This window comes from Falco cherrug, chromosome 8 (genome assembly GCF_023634085.1).
Source record: "Falco cherrug isolate bFalChe1 chromosome 8, bFalChe1.pri, whole genome shotgun sequence".
NCBI lineage: Eukaryota > Metazoa > Chordata > Aves > Falconiformes > Falconidae > Falco > Falco cherrug.
The window spans coordinates 61,350,130-61,358,513 of NC_073704.1; positions in this window are offsets into that span (position 1 = coordinate 61,350,130).

Consider the following 8,384-nt stretch of genomic DNA (forward strand, 5'->3'; position numbering starts at 1 on the left):
TGCATGCAAGGTCCACATCAGGGCTTTGACCAGCTGTTGGGTAAAGCCATCACTAAGGCTTTTGAAAAGCCGTACCTCTGGAGGGAAGAGCAACCAGCTGAGTACCCCAGCCTCACGCTATTAGACCTGTATCTAAGAGTGCATCAAAGAGCTCAGAGACTTGCCCAGTGGCAGTGAACTGCCTTAACTGTTTTTTCAAGCCTCACTTGGTGACAGTTAGGGCTCTTAAGCATTAACTAGGAGTGAGACAAAACATTTGTCTCCGCTAAGACGTGCCCCTCCTGACGGCCTAAACATCTGCAGAGGCTCAGAGGCACATTTCTTTCCCACTAAATGTCTGGTTTAAATTAGACTCAGAAACTCATTCCAGATACCAGAACATGGAGAACTCGTGACTCATGCTCCGTCATGCCTATTCTGGCCCAAGGGAGCCTGGTGCCTCCTATCAAGCAGAGAAAGGAAAACCCAGTGATGCTTTAAAGGGGACAGGGTGCTGCAGCAACAGGGAGCTGCCTAGGGGTCTGCACATCATGCAGGTACTCAGCCAGGATTTGCAAGCAGAGGCCAAGCCTACGGTGCAGGTGATTTAAGGTCCAGAACAGATACTTACTTTCCACAACAGGACAAACACACGCTTCTGAGCAATTCCTAAGGGAAAAGTCACTCAAGCATGGCAGACTGTACCTCAGCAAACCTGTGCGCTGAGGGAGATTCAGCATTAAAGGCAGCTGGAGGATGGATTATGTGGTGACAAACAACTAGCAAGATATCCTGTTCAAAACCCTTGTGATCAAGAACATCTATGTGGATACTATCCAAAGGCCCCCACCTTTCTTTTCAGTTGCTGTGGTGTCTTTCCAGCTGCTGAAAAATTCAGCTTGGTTTTCCATGTACTATCTGTAGTGAAAGCATGAAAGAAGAAAAAGTAATTGCAAAGGAACATTTTCTCTTATGCCTGGGGAAGCCCAGGCAGGATTACCGCCGGTACCACCTGCCTGTAACAGATGGAGGCTGAACTCTCCTCTCGCCCCACGTGTATCCTTCCAGGGTGCCTGGGGTCACAACTGAGAAAGACCAAACCTAAAAGCAGAGAGTTTAGCAGCAACCTACAGAGGCAACAGCAGAGTGGAAAAGAGGATTTTAGAGATGAAACTCCTGCAGCTTTCTCATGTAATTAATTTCCGGATAGTGAGCTGGCAGTATAGCGTACCACACACCCAAGGAAGCTGGCAGGGATCTCTGAGCATCACAGATGTCTCTGACCATCCAGCCAGGAACACTCCCCTTCATCCCACAGTAGGTTGAGACTTTCCTTCATCACAGTCTCATAATAAAATCAAGCATTCACAGGGCTGCCTGGGTGCTTTATTTCCCACCCAGAATTAAACCAGATAGAACCCATTCAAGCATAAAAGCTATGAATAAATTTGCTGATGAACTGCACATTTTTATACTGTAATAAAGCTTTCCTGAGATCCTACTACTATCAGCTGCTAGAATTTACAGGAATCCTTAAAACTTCATTTCCTCATACAATCTTTTTGCCTCTTAAAATGCATGCTGCTCCCCCACCCCACCCAGACGCAAAGTGCAGCTCAGCCTACGTGCTCTATAGCCAAGCTCACCACGCACCGGTGACTCGTTTCAAAGAGGATTAACACACGTAAAAGCAGTGGATAAGGATTTGCTACCAAAAGCCAGAAATGAAAAACAAACAAAAAATAGCCTCAGCATCAAAAAGCTCTTCTTTTGCCATTAAGGTGCATAGTAAACAGAGTTTAATCAAAAAAAACCCTCAAAAATATCTGCATATGGAAGCAATAGTGGGGATGGTAGAAACTGTATTATTTTGATAATTCGTTCTTCAAAAGACGGGAGGTTTTAGCTCTGTACTTCTCCCCTTCATTTTGAAGATGCTTGAGCTGAAGAATACAATTTCAAAATGAATATGCACACTGAGGACATTTGCTTTATTTCACCTCTTATTTCAATACCACTATGAAGTGACATGAATTAGTTTTTAAAAAGCCTAGTAACACCTTTTGCCTGAAGGGGAATTTAGTGAATACATAAATGGCAGAAGTTGTTAAAAAAATTTAGTGTTACAATTTTTCCATGTTTCCAAGGTAGCACTCCATACCAAGTAATGAATAAGCAGAAATGAGAAAATCCTAGAAGAGAGCTTGAGAGGGGAAGAAAGCCCAAAACATGAAGTGCAAGACAAACCAGGGCTCCTTTCCCTCAGGCAGCCACTGCTCCCACCAGCCTCACCCCCAACTCATTTCTTTCCATTTAAGTTCAGCATTTTTTATTTTTTTCCCTTAAAAAGTTTCATTAACCAACAGCTTAAAACGCTAGCCCTGCAAGACTGACAGCTGCCACTAGGCAGGTACAACATATATACCATTACTGAAAGCTTCTTGATGGCCCTTTCCCTAACGTAAAGGCTGTTCCATGACGCAGCACTGCAGGTCACACAGCACCACTGCCTGCGGTGAGCTATCACCCAATTTTCTTTTCTAAAGCCACCTTCTATATCACTGTGCAGACATACTGCTTATAGAAAATGGCCTAGCTGGGAGGGACCAAGACTTCAAGAAATCATGAACCTCTCTCAGGATATGGAACAGTGGAAGCCTGTTGCTATTTAGACTTTTTTTTTTTTTTTTAATGCTGGTCTTAGCTACAGTTTACTTTTCCCACTTAGAAACGTGGAAAAGTTTGTTCAACTTAAAATTTCCTGTTTGGCATTAGCAGCTGCTGGCTATAATATTTATAAATATTTCAGCAGACATTTCTAGGGCAATCTGGTTACAATTAAACGGCGGGCCGTGAGGCTCCGCGGCCCCTCGCTCCCAGGCAGGATTCGTGCCGCCCGAGGTGACCCGCAGGAGGAGAGGGGCTGCTGCTGGGCCAGCCGCGTGTGCTGCAAGGCGAGCATTAGCAGCCAGGAACCCAACTTCAGGGGGGCTGGTTTTAAACAGGAAAGTGAAATCACTTGCTTGCGGTATCCAAATATAGTAGCTCGGGAGGAACATTTGGTCAGCAGGCCTGGGACCACCTACCCTGAGCATTACTCATTGCGCTTCCCTCGCTCCCCAGTGCCCTGAAGCATCCCCAGGTTATGCAGTGCAGAAGCTTCTCCCTGCCCATCAGCCCCACACATCCCAGCATTTCATGCTCTCCCCAGGGACACCCAGCCTCATTTTCTCCCAATTCTTCTTAATATGGTATAAAACTAAGCAAGTCAGAGTGGAAAGTAGAAGGAAGAGCCCAGATGAAGACAACCTTGCAATTTCCTAGGCAGGTCTGCCCACAGCTTTCTAAAGCATTCACCTCTGCTGAGGCAGGTTATTTTTCCCCAGACAGCCACCACCTCGCTTCAGGGCTTCCCAGGGCCGATGTCTTCCCATCTTTTTATGTAACCTCCAATATGATCTAGACTGCTCTTGTCCTTAAACAAAAAAAACAAACACACAAAGGCTCCAAACATCTCAGCATCTCCCTGAGCTCAGGGATATTGTTGTGCAGCTGATGCATGGCATCCTGCATGGATGTGCTTTCCACCCTTGATGCCATCACCCAGCGATGGGCAGAGGAGAAGGTGGCTTCCCAATGAGCCAGCTCACTCCGAGGAGTCTGGAAACCCGATAAACATCGGGGCACTGGTATTGCCTCAGAAACCACTCACCGGAAACAGCAGCTGCCCTTTTTACTGTAAAGGTACTTTGCAGGGGAAAGATTACTGAGAGGAATGGCAGGTGGAGAAGACATACGTGCCAGCAAGTTGCTCTCCCCCAGACTGTCTGCTTCTTACCGCCTCGATACTGCATCTTGCCCTCTCACTATTTAAAGCCAGGGGCAGCCCCAGAGCCTCTCCACTGTGCCCCAGTGACACCAGTCACATAGGAGGGGGGCAACTGGGACCTCATGGCAAGCATCATTCCCATGCCCAAGCCTGGGTAGTCAGATGTGAATGAGCGTCGTTCCTGCTCTGCCTGCAGACCTGTGGAGGGCATCCCCCACATCTGCACCAGGAGCTCCGTGGGCACACCACAGGACTGTGTCTGAGCCTGCACAGCTCCGCCCGTCCTGCTATGGCTCACAGCTCAGGGCTGATCCAGCTCAGTGTCCCAGCTTTTGGGATCTCAACTCAGAGATCGCTTGTAGCTTCATATGCATTAAGGAACAGCTTGGAGTGCAGGTCATTTTATTACTGTTTCTTTACATTTCAAGCTAAAAGCAGCAAGAACATAAGGTAGAAGCAGCCCCAAAGAAGAAAGCCCATGAACAATTCTGCAGTCAAAGGCTTTTATGGGAGAAGTGACTTCAAGTTCCTCATTTGCCGGTTTTACGTTAAAAAAAAAAAAGGCTAAATATGCTGAGCAAATAAAAGGCATAATTGCACAGCCTCACCCCCAGCCTGTTTCCGGCACCACAAACTTCTTAAAGAGCAGCATTTCCTGAGCCTCAAGTGCTCGCAGATGGTGTTGTCCTGGAGCACTTTCTGCTGATGCTCCTTGGTTCCCTTTGCCTTGCGTGACTACTCTGCAGCTTTGGTTTATTTATTTCACTTTTTCCTGCTCTTCAGTTACGAGCTAAGGAAGGGAACCAGCCACTTTTGCTAGTTTAATCACTTGCTGGTGCCAGTGCCCGTCAGTGGGGGTGATTAACGGGGTGTGCCACTACCATTCATGTGAGCAGAGATTGCAAAATCAGGTCCCTTTAGCCTGAGTGCAGGGATGGTTGTACCATCGTCAGGGACGAGTCTGAAAATACTCTTGTGTAAGCATTTTGGCTTCTGCATGATGAGAAGGGTGAGGATCTGTTATCCGTCTGGGAGTAGGACCAGACACAGCCAGACGAGGTAGGGCACCCTGTCCAGCCAGTCCCACACAGCCTGAACCCTGACATGCCAGCTCCAAGCTGGAAGCTGTGCCACCACACAAGCCTGTCCAGTGTCCACAGTCACCAACGCCATTGACAGCATTGCCAGGAGAACACACACCATGCTGGGTACAGGGATTAGAGTGCCTACAGCTTACAGCAAATGGATGTGTCTTCAAACTAGCGTTAATTATAAGGTCATAGCTGCTGTCATGATCATCATGATGCTTCACCTTTCTTCAGAGCCATCCTGTGGCTCTTCGTGGAGGTTAGTAACTCCACAAGTGCTGCATGTACAGAGATAGTAGTGTAATACTTGGGGGTTATGTGGGTTTTCCACCTAACAGTTGCTGAAAAAGGTCACTTATCCCAATTGTAAACTTTGAAACAAAGGCGGAGAGCTACACAGAAGCACTGGTAGAAACCCCAAAATCTATGAATTCATCCTCCTGCCTCTACAAACCCAGAAATTTAATAGAAGCCCTCAGAAGGCCTCCAGCTTCTGCACAATTATTTTTCCAAACAGGAGCTCTTAATTCTTTTCCCAGAAGTAACTGTTAGAATGTAACCCATTTTGCATTCATCAGATAATAGGGCTTGATGCACAAGCTGCACATGAATCAACAGGAAGGTGTGACTTCAGGTGTCAGATGAAGTCCTGTTGGAAAGACAGGCCGGACAAAGGCGAGACAGGTGACAAGTCAAAAGCCTAAGAGGCAGCCAAGCTCTCTGAAAAGCTTCAGAAAAGTCAAGGGTAAGTGTACCAGGCAGGCAATGTGCCAGGGCCAACTCACGACAATTCTATAAGGAATTTTTCAGTGCATCACAAACGGCAGCATCCAACCAACAAACCCTTCCCATCACCTTTCTGTTCCAGGATGGGATAACTGATCCTTAGGAAAGTTATTCTACCTTAGCAGGAGGAGGCCTTCCTGCAGCAGTGTGCTGCATGACCCACTGGACACTTGATACCCCTCTGCTCTCGCACCAAACAACCTCGCCTAGGAAAAGTGCTGAGCTTTTGCCAAGTATTCAATCATAAAAATATTACAAAACAGTAAGGCATCATTCACTGCTGGAAAGTCCCTTAAATATTTTTCTTTGGGGAATTTACAGATTCTGTAAAATCTCTTAAATGTGTCACCAAAGAGGACTCTGAAAAAAACAATAAATGCAAGAGTTGCCTGAGCCACAGCTGGATGCACCCGATGCCAATTGCTCCTTTCAGCCTATCTCTCACCAGCGCTAATATTACCCTTAGTTTTTCTTTTCACTCCTCCTGAGACAACAGCTAACAGGTGCAACAACTTTCCAATAAATCACATGTGGAAACAAGGATTTGTGTACAGCAGAAAAGCAGGGAGTGCAAGTTCTTCCAGCGATGGCACGTGGGTGGCTTCACCCCTACCTTCGGGTTTGACTTTCAGGGGTCATCCTGCTGCAGCACATCTGGCTGCGATGCCTTGCCTTCATTCAAGCTTCTGCCTGGCCTTTGCCACATGCAGAGGCTGTGGCCTTTCCACCTTTCACGGAATGAGGTGCAGGGCGCTGCCGTCACCCACCTCACACACCCCCCAGCCCGGCTCCCCCAAGCCCCAGCACTTGGCGCAGGTCAACTCCAAACCTCTTCGATAAGCCAAGCAAACAGCGCTCTGAGATTTCCACGATGCTGGAAGAGCACATGTTTTCCACTACAGTGCTGCATGTGAGAGCTCTCCCGGGACAAAGCACAGTGCTGCTTTTTCTCCTGCTTTAAATATATTTGCAGAAGGCCACCAGAAAGTCAAGGAGTTTTCTAGAAGAAAAGCATCTCTGGCTTTTGTCTAAAGCTGTAAATGAGCAAACCCACCACATTAAGCTCCCCGAAACACAGCATTTCACACTCAGCATTTGCTTTCCCAGCCGGTCAGAGGCACTGCTTTGTTTTCACTGCTCCAACCCAGGAGAGTGTTGGTGCTCAGCCGGCACAGGAGCTACACACCAGCATCAGCAGGATTTCAGGACTTAAGCCACACATTTGAAAGCTGTATTTTTCCTAAATGGATTTCTGCATACATTTAATTATTTTGTTGAACTGGAGCCACTGCAAGTGAAGGAATCCTTATTCTAGAAGAGTAAACAAGGGTGTCTGCACATTCCTGCAAATTTTCAATAGAAAAATGCTCTTGACTCCAACGGAGGAAAAAAGCAAGATTATCCTCCAAAAAGCTCTTATTTGCTCTCAGTTTGGCTCTTTTTGCCCCAGCCCCGAAGGGAGCTCCTGCAGAGGACACCCCCTGTTCGAGCTCATGGTGGCACGCACCCACACATTCTGGGTTTCAGGTAGAAAAACTCTGACAACGAAACCAAAACCCACAGGTACAATACGGTTCTGTGCTGAACACCTTGTGCTGTCCCCAAGAAGGCTGATCCTAAACCCTGCTCACCCCAAGACTGCCCCAGGGACCCCGCAGTGCAGCAGCCTGGACCCTCACCCTGCAGTGCCTTGATCAGGCTTTGCTCCTTCCCCCCAGAGTGCTGCTGGGTGAGATGATGAGCGAGATGGGATGGAGATGCTGGCAGGGTGGGATGGGTACAGGGGGAGCTCCAGCTCCTCCATCCCACCACAGCCCTTGGCTGGAACATCCCTCAGGTTCCCATACCCAGCTGGGCTCGTGGGAGCTCTCTGCCCCTTGGCCAGCACTTCCCCAGGGGAGTTCTCTTTCTCCTCAGCACCAGCAACTTCCTTCTTCCTTTCACTTCCACCTTTTGTCACATTAAAAAAGAAATTAAAAAAAATATTTCTTTAGAAAATGACTGTTAAATTTTTTATTCCCATCGTATCAGCACTCCTCATTTCCCCATCTTTCAGCTGCTCTCCTCTTGCTTCCTCCCTTTGCTCCCCTCGAAGGCTGAAGTAGTGACATCTTGCTCCCCTGCCAGCACCCACCCTCACTTCACAGGGGTAAGGCACAGGGATGAACATCCAAGGGGGAAACCACCCCGAAGTGTCACCGAATCAAAGCAAGGGATGCTGATCAATGCAAGCAGCTCAACCATCGCCGTTGATCTAAGCCATCTGGGTAACCCTCCCTGAGCACAGTGGGGTGAGAAAACAACTTGGAGCAGGGAAAGGGAGGGAATTCAGTCATCTCAAGAGCTTCCACCAATATGAACTGTCATCTGGAGACACCAAAGCCCTGGGGGGCTTCCCAGCAGAGACCCTGTGGGAAGGCATCCTGGGATGGCTTCCCAGGATATGTGATCCCAGGGAAATTATAGAGGCAACACAACAGGGGCACACACCTTGCATCCATAGCGCTGCAGGGAGCTGCTGCTGGAACCCCACAGCAGCTCAGAGAACGGAGCAGACATCAGAAGGAGAAAAGGAGGGAGCACTTCAGGGGACCAGGGAGAATAAGTAACAGGAGAAAGGAAAAAAAAAAGGAATCTACTGTGATGCTACTGGGACTCATAAGCCTGGCATGCCCCTCCAAGCGAGGCAAGCAAAGTCAGGC